Genomic DNA, 15917 nt, shown 5'->3' with positions numbered 1-15917 from the left:
CACTTGGGGCCTGGCCAGCAGCCGTGGGCAGCAGTGCACTCTCCCCTGGGCCTGCAGCGCCCGTCCCAGACCACTCTCCTGGCTGCTTCTGCCTTCCTGGCTTGCACAGAGTCTGAGTCATGGGTGAAAAGCCCCCCATCTCCAGGCACAGGCAAGAGGCAGGATCTTTTTTCCCATCCTCCTAGGAGCTCCTGCCTCACCAACGGGGCGGGGCTGAGGGCAGGATAAAAGCCACCTCGTGGGACTTAAGGGCTTTTGGGACTTGTCCTGCAGGCTGGCACCCAGAGCCCAGGTAAGGGTGGCTGGGAGCTGCTCCCCACAGGGCCTCTCTCCTTCCCTCTGGAAGAGGCTCCAAGTCCTCCTGGGGAGAGGGGACAGGAGGTCAGGGCCACGCATCTCAGGTCTCCGAGTCTGTACCCTCTGTGGGCTCACGTCTCCCTGAGCTCCAGCTGCAGGAGAGGGGGCTGGGTTAGTGGTCTATCCAGGGTCCCTCCCTGCCTCTGCTGGCCTCCAATTCTGAGAACTTGCTCCTCATTAATGTGCTGAAATTTTTCATGGTTTGTCTGTCTTCACCCTGAGCTTCAAAAGACAGGCAAGGACCAGGGACCCAGAGGTCTTGTGTTCACCCATCCTGTGTCTGCCTCCAGCGCACCACACTTGACCCTGCTTCCATCAGGCTGTCATGGCTGAGTGATTCCTGGGTCTGTAGTGTCTCCCAGTCAGGGTGATCAGAAGCTTTCATCTGCCACAAACATTACACAAGTAACCAAACGGCAGAGCTGACGGTCCAATGTGCGATGCCTCAGACCTTGAAAACTAAGTAGCCATGAGAGCTAAAAACACACAGACTTCAAAGACTTGGATGAAGGGGTAATACAAAACATCTCATTACTGCCTTCTCAATATTGATTGCCTGTTAAAATGATGACATTTTGACTGTACTGGGTTAAATAAAATACATCACTAAAGTGAATTTTACCTTTCACTTTTTAAATGCAGTTTAAGATCCCCCCAGGCTCATGGTATCACCCTGTGCCAGCTTGCTGGGGTGCCACCTCCCTGATTTGCCTGGGACAGACTCTGAGTCTGCAGGGGAGGGCGGGGTTGGAGTTGGGGGGGGCGGTGATTGGCTGTCACTTCTGCCTTTCTCCACAGCCATATCTTGGGGATTATGTCAGGTTAACATGCAAGGGCTGGAGGAAGCTGTTCTGAAGGGTGAGGGTGTGTTCATGCCCGTGGCAGAATTAGGGGTGTGAAGCAGGGAGATGCCAGAGGGTGGGTCCCTGCCCAGGGGCTATGATGTGGAGAGGATAAACCTGGACCAGTAAGTACTTAGGTGTGGTGGGTTTTGTGCTACAAAAGAAACACAGAGACAGTTGAGAGAAGCATTCTGGGTGGTCTCGCTGGTGGCTGAGTTTCCCTGGAGCTGACGTTGGTCGGCTGGACCGGGCAGAGGTGAGTGTTGGGCAGGGCATCTTGTCATCTACCCCTGTGAACTCCCCCTGGCCTCAGCGCCCATGACTTCCTGATCTGATTGTTTCAAGGAGTCGTGAGCTCTTCCAGGTGCCCGGCCTCTCTAGGTGCCAGCCGTGGGGAGGGCCAAGGCCTGGGCTGTGGAGGTGCCTGGGAGGCCTACACTCTGGACGGACAAACAGCAGGAGCCCGCGTCGAGGTCAGGGTCACTGGAGAAGTCTGACGCTGAGCACGTGAAGTGTGTGTTTGGAGTCAGAGCTTTCTCCTGATGGAGCTGGTTCTGTGAGCCAGCTTGCAAAGTCTAGAAAACATGCGTTGTGTCTGGGTGCTCAGGGCAGGACGAGACTGTAGCTCCCATCACGACGAGACAAGACACTGTGAAGCGAGAACGGTTGTTCACTAGGGGCTTACGAATGGCAGCCCGTTTTCCTGCCTGGTGTGGAACCGGGGGAGGTCAAAGTGACAGCCGTGTCACTGATCTGTTGAATGTGACTTAGGTGTCCTACAAAGCTGGACTTCCTGATTCTAAGCCCCAGACTTGCCCACCACCCATGGGCGACTGCAGCCCCCCACTGTAGGGCAGGGCCACCCCAGGACACTCAGGCTGGGCAGGCCTGAGGACGGGCAGTCTGCAAGTCGGGGCAGGAAGGAGAGGCTGACACCAAGACCACTCGTGCTCAGAGGACGGGGGTGGGAGCAGCCGGAGGCCTGGCATGTTTTCCCAGTGGTCAGAAAATGCAAGTTCAACTGCACAGGGCCCCAGAGCCTGACCAGTAGATCAGGAGACACCAGGGTGGCCCCACAGTTAGGGCATCCAGGTGGGAACCGGAGGGCTCCTATCTGAGCCCCAGAAACTGGGGAGGGGGTAGTTAGCTTTGTGGGCTCTTGATAGCATGTGTGTGCCCATTGGAAAAGACGTCTTTTGATCACAGATGGGCAGGAAGGTCCCTGAGAGAAGGCTCCTAGTAGTCTGGCGTCCCAGGCAGGGACGAGCCTGCTCATCGGTGTCCCTCCACCCGCTGTGCCCCTAGGTGGTGGCGGGGACGGTTCATCCACAGCCTGGAGGCTAGCACATGGTGTGGTGCAGGAGGCGGGGTCATGCCCTCGGAACTGTGGAAGCTTGTGCTTTCCCAGGAGGAGCGGGCGGTCTGGCTGTGTTCACACGCCCCCGGTGAAGGATGAGGCTCCACTGTTGCCACACTTGGTCGGCCCGTGAGAGTCAGCCCGGCAGGGGGGATGCAGGCCAGCTCGCCATCACACCGTCACCTGCAGGGCTCCGGGACGAGGGCAGTAAACTGAGCCTGGGACAGCCTGCGGGGCTTAAACAGGAGCAGATTCGGGCCAGAGACAGGCAGGTGCCCCAGCAGTGGGGTGCCTCAGACTCTCCAGACGCCAGGGCTGGGAAGAACGCTAAGAGTCACAGGAGTGCACGGACGTCCTGGGCACACTGGCAGCTGAGCGAGTGTGGGCCGGGCTCTGCGGCCAGTGTGACCGCAGCCCGCGGGGATACCCAGTCCCACCGAGGGCCCACATCTCGCAGAGACCAGGTTGTGAGCGCACAGAAGTGTGTGTTCGAAGGCGGTTTCTCTTGTCCCATTAGACACCCTCTTGGAAGGCATGTGTCAAGTGATTAAAGCACTGTCCGCAACTGGGCTGAGTGGAAACTGCTACAGCTTTTTTGAGGACTAAGATGGCAGTACCTTTAAAAATAGAAAGTCTGTTTACGCTTTGATCAGCCTTTTTTTCTGGGGACTCTATCTAACCGAAATACTCAACAAGGGCTCTAGGATCCATATAAGGAGGCTCAATGTAGCATCGCTTGTAAAGGAGAAACGTCGGAAGTGACCCAAGTGTCCTCAGAAGGAGAAGGGTGATGTGGTTACCACATCTGTACAATGAAATACCCTGCAGCTGACTTTACCAGACTGAACGCAGTGACGCTGACACCAGCGGTACTGGGCCCTGGGCTGCCCACCCCCACCCCACCCCTGCCACCTCCCCGGTCGAAGTGCTTTGCAAGAGTCGCTCGAAACCTGGTGACTTAGAAACTGCCACTGTATAGAGAAGGACACGGAGGCCCAGGGAGGCATGTGCACTTCTCAGGGGCACGCAGCGCAGTGGTGCCAAGACCAGGTTTGATCCCAGATGGTGCTGTCCTCGGTCCCCACTGCTTTTGAAGAGGAGAGGTTTGTTTTGACCCGAGAGTCTCCTGCTACCATGCTCAGGCCACTCAGGCTGCTGCCACAGACTCCTCTAGCCTGGGGGCGGACACAAGCAGGCCTTCATTTCTCACAGTTCTAGAGGCTGGAAGCTCAAGGTCAAGGTGCTGGAAGGTTTGGTGTCTGGTGAGAACCCACTTCCTGGTTCCCTCCCCACTGGGTTTCCAGCCCCTGGTGCTGCCCGGGGAGGTGGGAGGTCCAGGTCCAGCCTGGCACCCTCCTCCTCTTCCTATGAGACGCTGCTCTGCCCCGGGGCGGGCATCCTGCCACGAGGAGCAGTGCGTCTGTGTGGTGCCGTCGCATTCTTGCTCTGCTTTCGCTCAGCACACGCAGGGGTGAGCAAGCCCTGCCCAGCTGCTGCCCTGAATGGATGTAAACTATTTGGTCACTCGAGCAGCTCCTTGGTGTAGTCACCTGGCTTCTTCCTGTGCCCCAACATCTGTAAGTATCACAGGAAGAGCCTTGATGCTCATGGTGTCGTGGCTTTCACAGCCTCTCAGGTCTGTTTTCTTGCATCAGGAGATCACGAAGACCAGAGTGAGGGTCGTGTACATGCCCGCCTGGGAATGGCTGCAGTGTACATGTGGCAGTCACTTAGCTGAAGGTTAGAAATGTTAACAGCAGGTTTAGTTGAAATGGTTAGGAACAAAGCAAGCTGATTCATATGAGTTGTTAAAAATCACGATAATTGTTCAAACAGATTTCATGATTGAAACTATATTTTGTTTAAAAATTGCCTTCATCCTAGGAGCTTTCTTTGTGGGTGAGTGTCCAGTGGGTGGTACTAGTTCCTGGAAACCAAGAGATTCACTAAGAGGGGTGTGCATATGTGTTTCAAGTCCATGCAGAATACTGGGCTGCTTAAAGTTATCTCCTAATGAACCAAAGTTGTCCACATGCCAGTTTCCTTTTTTCCTATGCTGTCATCTTGCTTCAAGGACCAGCAGGTAGTTCTACAGGTGCTTCCAAGCACTGGACTCTTAAGTGCCTCTTGAAGGCCTGACAAATAGTCCCCTCGAAAAATAAGTGTGTTCTCATTGTCTGAATGCCTGAGGTGGCCAGGGGCTGCCAGAGAGCCTGGTCCCAAGTCTTTGGAAGGCTTTGCAGGTGGATCCCATGTTATCCTGGGCCACCTACCACGCTTGCCTCTCTGCCCGTGTTCACTAATCAGCCTGTACAGACACCGCTGGGTCACTGCCGCTGTGCAGACGGCACTGCTGGAGGTCCCAGGAGGCAGGAGGTGGAGGTCCCGGGCTCCTCCGAGGCCCTGGAGACCTGGCCGTGGGTTTTCCTGGGCTCGCGCCTCAGGCTGTTTACTCGTGTTTGGTTTGCATAGTAACTTGTGTCCTCCAAGGGCCCCGTGTGGTTTGGAAGGGCGTGGTGTCAGCTGGTCCCCGAGAGCACTGGCCTCCTTCCTGGGGCCTCCGCCACCGCCGGCTCGTTTACCCGGGAGCTTTTCACGTGTGGGGATTATTTTTGTTATTTACGTATTTATTCACGTATTTAAAGCTGTGGGAGGGCGGATCGGGTTGAAGAGTGAAACACAAAACCTCCAGGTGTGCGGGTGGGAGGTGGCCCGCCACGGTGCCGCCCTGTGTGTCCGAGGCCGGTTCCCAGCAGAACGTGGCCCTGGGCCCTCCGGGCACGCAGACTGGAGCTGGTGAGAGCATCCTCTCTGGGGATGCTGGGGCTGCAGACACCACCCCTCCCTGCTTCCTCCGGGACCCGTGGAGAAGGCCCTAGAAATTCACGCCCTTTCCAGTTTCGTGCTGCAGGAAAGCACCAGGAGCTCCGTGTCTAAGCGGTCAGCGGGGAGGTCGCCCTGGGCGGAATATAGAGTGCGGGTTAGGGGACCCTGTGAGGAGGGGAGCCCAGAGAGGCCTTCGGGCCAGGGAGTCGTGGGTGAGCACTTCTGGCAACGCGTCCCTTGTTGAGGGTGCTCCCCCAGCTCTGGCGCTGAGCTCACTGGATAAACAGGCTGCTGTTTATAAACAGCCAGGCCTCCCCAGCGGGCGGGCGGCCTCTCCTCAACCCGTTAACCCAATAAATGCAGCCAGTCAGTGAGCAAGAGGCCCTCCTGGGGCAGAGGTGTCCGGACAGCTGAGAACTGGAGGCAGGGCAGAGAACCCGGAGCGCCTCTCCTCTGAGACCAACGCCTGTTGCTGCCCATTGCCCTGAGTGCAGGGCACCAGGGTTGACAGTGTCTTTGGGGAACCAGGGTAGAGGGTGGTGGGCTGAGATTTCATAAGTGTCTGAGGCGTGGAGCTGTGTGGACCAGCTCCAGGACACCCGGCCCCTGGGGACTGCTGGACAGGCCAAGCTCAGCTCCTCTCTGGACATCTGGAGTACAGCCAGCAGCTGGGGACAGCGACCGGCTCAGAGGCTGCGTTAGCCAAACTGATTTCCAATCCTGGCTCTGCCAGTAGCATGGAGCCCTGGGACAGTGTTCTGTGGAGTCTGCAGCAGCATGCTGGTCCTTCAGTGAGTAATGCCTGTACAGGGCCCGGCACTTAGCATGACGCCCCTGCCACTGCGTGTCTCCATGTGTCCACTTTCCACTTGACTCTTGGCTCCTAGTTTCCAGGGTGGAAGCTCGTGGGCTTGTGGATGCCGGGGAAGGGGCCTAACTCTCACAAGGGTTCTGTCTCACCTCCTGCCTCATGGGCCCTGTGGCCATCCTCAGGGGCCGCTGCCAGACCCCGGGTATTCAGGGACACCACCTCCCCCAGCTGCCCACCCACCCTCCGAGCTTGGCTCCAGCCCTGTGACTGCGGCAGGAGGCTGGGGACAGGACAGGACTTGGGAATGTCTCCAAGGCCTGGAATCGAAGGTGACCCTTGGGATGCTGGCAGCGGTGATTTGGGGGGCCATGACCTGATTTGTGCTTCAGATGCATGGTTAGTTCTGGCTGCATGTGGAGAGGCCTGGGGAGCCTTTCTGGAGCAGGGCAGAACCAATTGAGGCTCAGAAGGTCCTTACAAATAGCTTTTTAAATGAGAACAGGCTTTAGGGCAAAGGTCAAATCCAGGTGCTGCTGGTCAAGGGTCAAGGCAGGGCTGTCTGTACCCTTCCTGGAGGTCTGAGGGAGACCTCAGCTCAGTGATGGGTCACAATCACACAAGCAGATGCACCAGGGGCCCTGCCGGATGCTGGGGGCTTGCTCTGTAGCCGTAGGTCAGTGCACAGCTCTGGGGGAGGGGCTGGGTCATTCCTCATCAGGAGGGCAGAGGCTGTGTTCTCTCCTGAGCTCCAAGTGTTTCCCAAGGAGCCAGCCTCCCAGGTCAGCAGTTCCTCTGCCTTGGTGGGGATTAAGGGCTGGAAAGCCTTAGCCAGTGGGGATGGTGCTGGGCAAAGCTTGCAGCCCCGCCCATGTGCTCAGCGGACAAGTGATGACCGCTTTCTCCCCTGAAGCTCCTTGGGCCAGGAGCCCGAGGCTGGACTGGCAGAACGATGTGTCTAGAAGGAGCCGTACAGTAGCCCGTCCAGAGGCACAGGACAGCTGCCTTGGTTCACATGGGGCCGTCCACACCCTGAAGCCTCACGGTGGAGCTCAGACTGATCAGGCTTCTCCAGCTGTGTATTTACCAAGCAGGACACAGGGCTGCGAGGGGGCCAGGCTGGCAGCCAGAGCGGCTAGGACAACAGCCGGTTCAGGAGACGGTCTTTTATGCTGAGTGCTGCAAAGATGTGGAAAGTGATGACTGTCCTTCCACCCCAACACAGCGTGAAGAGCCCTCTGGAAACCCCTCTTCCGTGCCTCGTGCGCCTGTGTCTGTGCAGGCCCTGTGTTGCAGGGCCACCTCTGTCCCTGGGTCATCCTGTCTCACCTTGGCCGCTCACAGCAGGTTCAGACGTCCCAGACTGGGGAGGCTTCAGGGTCAGAAGACAGGCCCCCACATTTGCTTGTGCAGGGGTCAGGTTCATTCTGCACCTCTCCCAAGGATAAGAGGGGCATCTTCCCCCATGGTTCTTTACAGGGACCCGTGCCCACAGCAGCGCTGGAGCAGCCGTGCCCACCTGGTACCCAGGTTTGACACTGGGCAGTGCGTGTGGTCTCTGGGCCCTGCCTGGAGTTCAGGACTCGGCCCCACACAGAGGACATCAGCCCGAGGGCCACGCTTGACCGGCTAGCTCACCGCAAAACCCGCCCCAGGCTGAGTAGGGGGCTGTCAGGCCACTGGGGTTCCTGCATGTGCCCTCCATCCACAGTCCAGATGGGGGGCTGGATGGGGCCCGCTGACCTGTCTCCTGGCCGAGCCCCGTGACACCACCTGCTTACTGTGGCTCCAGGTTGCAAGCCGCTTACTGGATTAGTGGGCTCCCACAAAGCCCCCGCGGTGGCCGAGGAGAGGCCCGAGTTTTCTATGCAGCTCCAGTTTGTCTCTGAGTTGGCCGCTGAGACCCGCAGGCTGTTGTGGACGGCGGGACCCAGAAGCTGGGTCTTTGCTGGGCAGATGGTCCCGGTGGCCGCAGCCCGACAGACCCCGGCAGAGCGGTCCTGGCCGTGATCCCTCCAGTTAACCTTGGGTCGGAGGCTGACCCACACCGGCCGCCAGGCTCCTCTCACCAACTCTCAAGAAGGACCCAAAGATGCTGGCCAGCTACTCGGCCTGCCTATTCTGGGGCGTCTGCACCGCCCTGCTGGCCGTGGCTCTGGCCTACTACTTCTACTGGTGAGCATGGCTGGTGCCCGGGCTGAGCTGTCAGGGCGGGGGACGGGGGGCCACACTTACTTCTGCTTTTGTTGTGGCTCTGCACACTCTGTTCTCCAGGCTGACAAGCGGTCCCTTGCGGCAAACAAAGGGAAGGTTGGCAGAGTGTCTCCCTGAGGTGGGAGCTATGCACACGTAGTCTGTAAATTAAGTGGGAAAACCATGGTTTCCATCAAAGGGATGGCACTTGTTGTGGCCATAAATGTTGAGCTGGTTTATGGCGGATCCCCTACATCCTGGGCACAGCTGCAGCGGGCGTGCCCTCCAGTTCTTTTGGTGAACACAGGGAGGTTCTGGGTGCCCTCTTCCAGTCTGGCCCCTCACAAGGCTGGGGGCCTGGGAGCTCCGAGCCCCGTTTCTGTCTGTAGAAATAGGACACACTGATGTCCCATCCCTGCAGGCGACGACCTCATAGTACACAGGGCTGATGGTAATGGCACCTCCGGGGGGAAGCAACCCACACAGGACAGCACTCGCCTGATGGTGGGAGCTGTCAGGGCAGCTGTGTGGAAGGCCAGACCCTAGATCCAGAGCTAACTTTACGTGCTAGATCTGAGAACGGGGTAACACCCCATGGAGAGACGTTGCCCCTCTGAAGGTTCCATCCCGGGTTGGTTTCCTCAGGACACCCTTAGTCTGGTTTGGAATTGAGTTTCCTGGTCTGGAAGGTCCCTTTCCTGTAGATCGATTAGTGCTGCTTCTGTTTCTGAGGAGAAGGGGCTGGGCCTGCGGCCAGGTAGGCCTGACCCCAGCCCTCCAGGCCACCGCCCTCCCCTCCCAAACTTAGGGTGAATTCATGCATGGAAGTGTTTGCACTCGGAGCTTCTGCAGACAGGGCTGGTGCTGTTTACAGGTGAGGATTACATGGAACCAAAAGATAAACACATTAGTGCAGGGAGGAATTAGCCCTAATTCCTCATTAGACTTGTGTCCCTTATTAAATGGGTTTCTGGCCTCTTTGAGGGTGAGTAGCAGCAGTCGCTGGTCTGGAGTGGCCCCCCATAGGAGCAGCGGCCACTTACTTTATCACAGACTCCGGGACACTTGAGGGTGAAGAACCACAGCACAGGTGTGTAGTACCACTGCCCAGGGAGCCTCCGTGTGGGCCGTCCTCATGCCCCAGGGGTGGAGTGGGGGCGTCTGTCACCCCGTGGTGGTCGGTGGTGAGTCCAGGTAGGGACGGGCCAGCCAATGCGGGCTCTGAGGCTGCAGGCCTGCTGGGCATGGGACCGGGCTGGGGGTGGGGGTTGGTGGCCGCCCTGGTCAGAGGCTACATGGGCAGGGGAGGAGTGGGCTGCCTTCTAGTCTGGTTTGTCCTCCAACCTGCCCTCCTCTGACGCTTCTCCTGGCCACCGAAACGTCGCTTGATCCATAAATAGGCAGAGACACTGTTCCAGGAACATTCATGAAGCAGCAGTGGTCTGACCAGAGAGTCTGACAGCCCCCAGTGAGTCCCTGAGGCTCAGAACTGGGAGGGATGTCAAGGGTTTCCTTCTCTGGGGCTGTGGAACCACCCTCCCTGGTCAGTACTGGGTGGGAGCACCGCCTTTTCCTTGTCTGTTCTTCCCAGTGACCCTGCATCCTGTTCCGGGCGGGCACTGGCTCAGGCCCCCTGCAGAAGGGCGACTGGGGCCCAGAGCTCACTGTTCAGACAGACACAGCTCAGCTGTGTGTCAGAGGGTGTTGGGGAGGGGGTCCCGCTCGGGAGAGGGCCCTTCGTCTTCGTGGGTGGGTGCGATCTCCAAGGACAGGGTGCGGCCTCCATGCTTATCTTGGACGCCTCCTGGGAACAGCACAGGGAGTCCAGCTGGAGACGCTACCCCTGGCGGGACCTGGGTGGTGCAGTCACAGCAGGCCCTGACACATCCCAGCACCCAGGACACAGGCCTCGCTTCATCTCATCCTCTCCATGGGCTGGGACTCTGGTCGTAGCAGGCTCCGACTCAAGCCGGGTGTGAACCTATCACTGACAAGGGTGCTGGATGTGGCCAGCATGGTCTGGGGGAGAAGGGGCCTCCACCTGGCAAGGGGGCCCCTTTATGAGGGGAGTCTGGTCTGGCAGCGCAGTGCAGTCATGGGAAGTGCTACATGGAACCTCTGACTGGGGAGTGAGGTTGGGGACTGTCACCACATCTGGGCTCCGTGGCCAGGATGGAACCTGCTTTTCTCAGGAAGCCTTGCTTCAGACCCAGGGGGAAGATCCCAGGACCCCACTACAATGTATAAGAAAATGCTGGGTCGGCCTGATGAATCCATTTAGACTGTGTCCCACTGCCCAGGAGTGGGTCACGCAGGGGACACTGCGGGAACAGGGAGGCTCTGGTGGAGGCAGAGGGAGGGGCAACCTCGTTGTCTTCGGAGGAAAATAGGAAGACTGTGTTGCCCTTCTCTCGTATTGAAAATATTTTGTGAGTTCCTTAACCTTACTGCGAAAACTGTTTGATCCATCAGCTCAGGAATTTTCCTCATTTTTAAAGAAAAAAGTTCCTGCCACTGAGAAATACCCTAAGAGGAGAAAGACATTTTAGCATTTTGTGTATAGCATATGCAGACTCACAGTGGTTGCCCTGGCGGAATTCTCACTTTTTGTGCTCAGTCCCACAATCCCACTGGTCCCATCTGGGCAGGTGTAGTTGGAAGCCTCCTAAACCTGGCTTGGTGGTAAGTTTCCCTCCTTGCCATCTTAGTTGAAGTGTGGTTATCGCTCTGGGCTTTTGGGATGTTTCAGGGAGGAAAAACCCTAGCACCAAAAACCTTGTTTGAACTTATAAAAGAAGTTGTTTTTCATGTTGGTGATTTATAACCATGTCAAATAATCAGATTCCAACCATACTCTTAGAAATGAAATGTGTAAATAATAATTAAAACCCCACTAATGTAGAGTGAAAAGACCCTGATGCAGAGAAAGATTGAAGGCAAAAGGAGAAGTAACTGGCCAGACCATTTCTTCCCTGCCCAGCTCCTCAGAGTGCATATCAGTTGCCTTCCAGAGGGAGTGTGGCACTGAGACTTTCCCAAAGTAATGTGACAGTGAGACCCTGTTGTACAAGCCGTTTCTTGGGATTAGCAGTTGAAGTATGCGGTTTTACAAATGCTCAAAATGATTCAAATATCTGCTGTTTGTAGGGAAAATAGCACCTTTGTTTGCTCACCTGGGAACCTGAATACCCTTTAAAACTTGGCTGACAAAGGGTCTTTCAGATCTCAGCTATTTATAAGCATGAGAGGGACCCTTCTCAACCCTCAGAGCCACCATATGCTACTGGGCTAAAGGTTGCCTTATTCTCATCTTCAGACCAGAAACTGACATTCAAAATGACCATTTCATGTGCCAAGGCCACAGACAGGGGAGACAGGGGGCAAGAGTCCAGTGTCAGGAGCCCCGGGCCCAGCACACTGGCCCAGCACAGGCTCCTCCTTTTTGGTGGAAAAAACCTAAGCAGGTGTATGGGGTCCTGGGCGCTGAGGGTGGACACTGAGACACTGATGGGATTGAAACTTTCTTCAGGTCCTTTTTGCCTGACAAAGTGCCAAGAGGATCTGTTTTTCATCTTTAAAGATGTTATCATTTCATTATTGTTCAGTCATATCCGACTCTTTTCGACCCCAATAGTCAATGTTAATTTATGCACTGAGATGTCTTTACTTTTTATGATGATAAGAATAGCAACGTGCACTGGTTTAAAAGAAATCAAGCAGCAGAAATGGCTGAAAGGACAGGTGGTTCTCCAGCGGCCTCCCGGCAGCTCTGCTGCTCAGAAGAGGAGCCCCGAGACTGAGTCCTGGGGCTTACTCTGCAGTTTGCGCGTGCCTCTGTTTCGTCACCTAAATTTCATTCAGTTCTCCGACAGATTTCCACTGAGTACCCGCCGTGTCCCAGGCACTGTTCGAGACTTCTGGTTCTCAGTGTGTAAGACAGATCACGCCCCACTCTCAGCAGCGGGACCTGTCCAGTCCTCGCTGCGAGTGATGAGGGGTTTAGTGAGCTTACACGCCTCCTGTCTTCTGTCCTTCGCTGTCACTAAGTTTTGTTAGTTATACTGTTATTTTTAGTTATTTTACTGGCCCCTTAAAACTTTAATATACTCAACTTACGACTTTTTGTTGGATCAACTTAGAAATCTCTTATGTAAAATCTCCATTATGTAAAAAATTTGGGTTTAGGATGTTCATATTCTGTTGTATAATTGCAATTAAATTCTCCATGTTTCTTTTATGGGTTGATTATAAATATTGAAGGTCCAGAAATAGAATTCACAGTAAAATTTTAAAAAGTTTTTGTTCCTGCAAGTGCCACAAAGGAGAAACTAGAAATCTAAGCCATTAAATCTTTGCCGCTTGGAGGAGGAAGTTTTAGGTACCTCGTGAAGTGATTGTGGGAAATCGTGCCCCCTGTTAATTTGATTTACGTTTGGGTCACAGTTGCCTTGCACAGCATTTTTTATTACTTGAAAATCTTAATTGCTTTTTTTTTTTTTTTTTGAGAAAAGAAACATTCCTTCTTCAATATCCAAAACTTCTAGCTCCTTAATTGTATTCTTTGTTGAATAAATTCTGTTTTCTTCTTGAAAGATTTCCTATGTTAATTTTGACCAATTTCTTTCCAGGCCATCTATAAAGGTGTTATCCTGGCATTTCTTTTTATTGCATAACTGGTCTGTTTTTTCTTTTTCTTAAAAAAAGGAATCTTCATTAGATTCCTTCTTGTTTTGCTGAACTACATCCTCAAGTAATCTTTTCACAAAGGATGAGTAGAAGTTAAGTTTTCTGAAATCTTGCCTGTCATGAGGTTGCCATAATCTTTGTCTTCATTCTTTGTATGAGTCAGCATCCCACTAGAAAACACATGTGTGAAGCCAAGATTAGTAAAGGGGGGGTGTTTACAAAAGTGTAGGCAGAGATTAAGGAAAGCAATAAGGAGGTTAAAAATAGCTTAACAAGTTCTTGCAAATAGTGTGACTTTTTTCAGCCTTTTCTGTGTGTGTGCAGTGGGTAGGGGAGTAAATGGTCCAGGGGACAATAGGAGGAGAATCATGGAATTAAATTTTGCTGTTCTTGGTCCTAGGATTCAAATTCTGTGAAATTTGTAAAGTGACCACATTTTGGATTGTGCTTAAGCTTCAAATCCTGGAGGAAACACCTGTTGTGTTCCACGGCCATTGACCTAAATAAAGGTTTCAACCTGAAAGCACTCAGGAAGAGAATGCTACTGGCAGAGAACATGCTTAATATGAAAATAAAGTATCTGTAGTACGAATGCATTATTATTTCTTGGTTTAGTCAATAGACCCATCCTTGGTCTATATGTTACAATTTAGAAAAATCTGTGGACTAGGAGTGAGAGAGTCATGCAGGAAAGAAGAAAGAGCAACTCAGGATAATCATTCCTGGTCCTTTTCCCGAAGGGAACAGGACAGAGTGTGGGGCCGTTCACAAGAGGTGGGGAGCGTTCCAACCCCGGCAGTGCCAAATGCAGAGGGCTTGGAGTTTCTATGCTGACCAGAAGAGGCTAAAAATTCGTAAGCAATTTGACATTATAAATGTTGTGAAATCATTGCCACTGTAATAGAGATCACTTAATAGATTAAATTAATCCTTAGTGAGTCTTTGCCGTTTCATGGATTTAATTTTCTTTTCTTGCACTCAGTTCATTTTTCTGTTTTGCTACTTGGTCTTTATGTCAAGTAGAGCATCGTGTCCTGAACGTAGGTGGTCTGTGACATCGTCTCTTAGGATACAGAAACAGTGACTGTCCACAGCAGGTGCTTCGTAAGCATCTATTGAAAAAGGAGAAAAGTCCAGCTCTAGAAAGAGCTAGAGAGGTCATCACGTGGCCTCTTGTTCAGGCGTCAGTGTTAACTCTGTCACTGCTGCACAGATCTGTACTGCCCAGCAGACTCCCTGGGCACTCTTTCCACAGCTGTATTAACAGTCAACCCAGGAAATGCTTGTCTAGCATGCCTTTTACGTGTAAGTAGGTGTTGTTGTATCGCGCATCTTTGGGAGCAGATGTTGCTCACATAGTGGGGCTGTCAGTAGGAGACATGGCTGTACCTTCACCTGCTGGATTTGTCGTCAGTCCCTGTGCCGTTTCCACTGAGTGCTGGGTGCTGGGTGGGGACAGGGCAGTCAGGCTGCTGCCTCTGGTTTGCCCTGACGTTTAGGGAAGGACGTTGTGGAATAAGGTCTGCCCTGGAGGCAGCGCCTCCCTCAGCCTCTGACCTGTCCTCCCTAAGCAGGATGATCTTAAAGGGATCACAGAAAGAGCTTGGTTCCCCCAAAAGAACAGAAAGCAAGGCCTGTTCCTCAGACACAGCCCTGCTCTTTCTGGAGTGCCCAGCAAGCCTCTAATGGCATCTCATCCAAGGTCTCGGAGTCTCCTTCCCCCCAAGGATGCGCCTTTCATGGGCACCAGTGCCGTGGACCCATCCTTGGACACTGCTGTCGATCTTGCAGGCTACAGAGAGGCATCCTTAGGGGTAAACTGGAGACCAAAGGGGTGTGGTGTAAACCTAGGTGGATTTGAGGAAAACGAGGAAGACAAAGCCAGCAGAGGTGGGACCCCCCCCCCACCCTTAAAATCTCATCAGACCCCACAAGCATTTCATATCTTACTGGAAAAGCTGACTTCAGGGTGAGAAGCTTGTTGTAGGGGTGCAGCAAGGAGGGGATGGCCATCAGTTCTCAGTACCTGCCCCCCCAACACGCACACACAGGAGAGGTCTCCCCAGCATCCAGCATCCCCAGGCTTCCCCTGGGCAGCCACTTGTCACCGGATCATCCCAGTGGGGCTGCTGTCCTTGAAACTCCAACCCCAGTGATGCAGTGGGATGGAGCCGCCCTGGGGGCGGGGAGTGTGCTACGGCCTTGAAGGCAGCATGTCCACCCCGACCCACACTTCTCTTACCATTTTCCAGTCAGGCTACTGGTAGGAAAGAGAGGAGCAGCATACTGCTTGCCCTCTGGGGTCCTAACATCCCAGGGTGGCACCTTGGCTCTGCACCAGACCAGGAGGCACCTCAGGGCACCAGCCCCCACGGGAAGTAGGTGTGCAGTGTTCATGGCAGTCTCCGTTTCACTTTCTACCTAACGTTTCACGGGTGTGATTATGTCCTTTGAAGCATGTGTATATCTGAGATGCTCTGAGTTGGTGTTCAGGCAGGAAACTCAAGTAAGAGGCAGCTGCTGTGTGACGGGTGGCCCTCCTCCTCTGATTTGGGGTGAGTCTGGCCTTTTCCAAACCATCCTGAATCTGGGCTGCCCGGGAACCCAGGAGTGGGCTCTTCCACCGCCCTGGACAGAGGCCCAGATGGACATTTGAAACCCATTGAGTTTACCCCTTGGAGTCACGGTGTGTCTTTAATGGGAAACGTGACAGGATTTTTTATCTTTGTAAATGACCTTGTTCATCTTTTGAGGTTTGTGTTCTGCTTACTAAAAATCTCTTGTTAATGACCTGCAGACTCTAGAGTGTGTAGGAGAAGCTTTCCCAGGCTTGCTGCATGGGGTTCGC

General features: G+C 54.2%; 1 protein-coding gene across 5 annotated transcripts in view; it reads left to right on the top strand.

Annotated features, from left to right (window-relative positions):
• The window catches only part of AGPAT3 (1-acylglycerol-3-phosphate O-acyltransferase 3), an 85986-nt gene that overhangs the window by 38155 nt on the left and 31914 nt on the right, over positions 1 to 15917 (top strand). The window contains exon 1 of one of the 5 annotated variants that reach the window (XM_086333338.1): positions 5787 to 6173. The exons of 3 other annotated variants lie outside the window; for them this stretch is intronic. The gene's annotated coding sequence lies outside the window, so the exon portion shown is untranslated. Of the gene's footprint in view, positions 1 to 5786; positions 6174 to 7669; positions 8366 to 15917 lie in introns of those variants that run through there. One more of the 5 variants, XM_086333430.1, reaches the window with a different exon arrangement.

Source organism: Bos grunniens, chromosome 1 (assembly GCF_055505025.1).
Source record: "Bos grunniens cultivar Pamir isolate PY7600 chromosome 1, Bosgru_T2T1.0, whole genome shotgun sequence".
Lineage (NCBI taxonomy): Eukaryota > Metazoa > Chordata > Mammalia > Artiodactyla > Bovidae > Bos > Bos grunniens.
The sequence above is the reverse complement of the archived record's forward strand: the minus strand, read 5'-3'. Positions and strand labels throughout refer to the sequence as shown.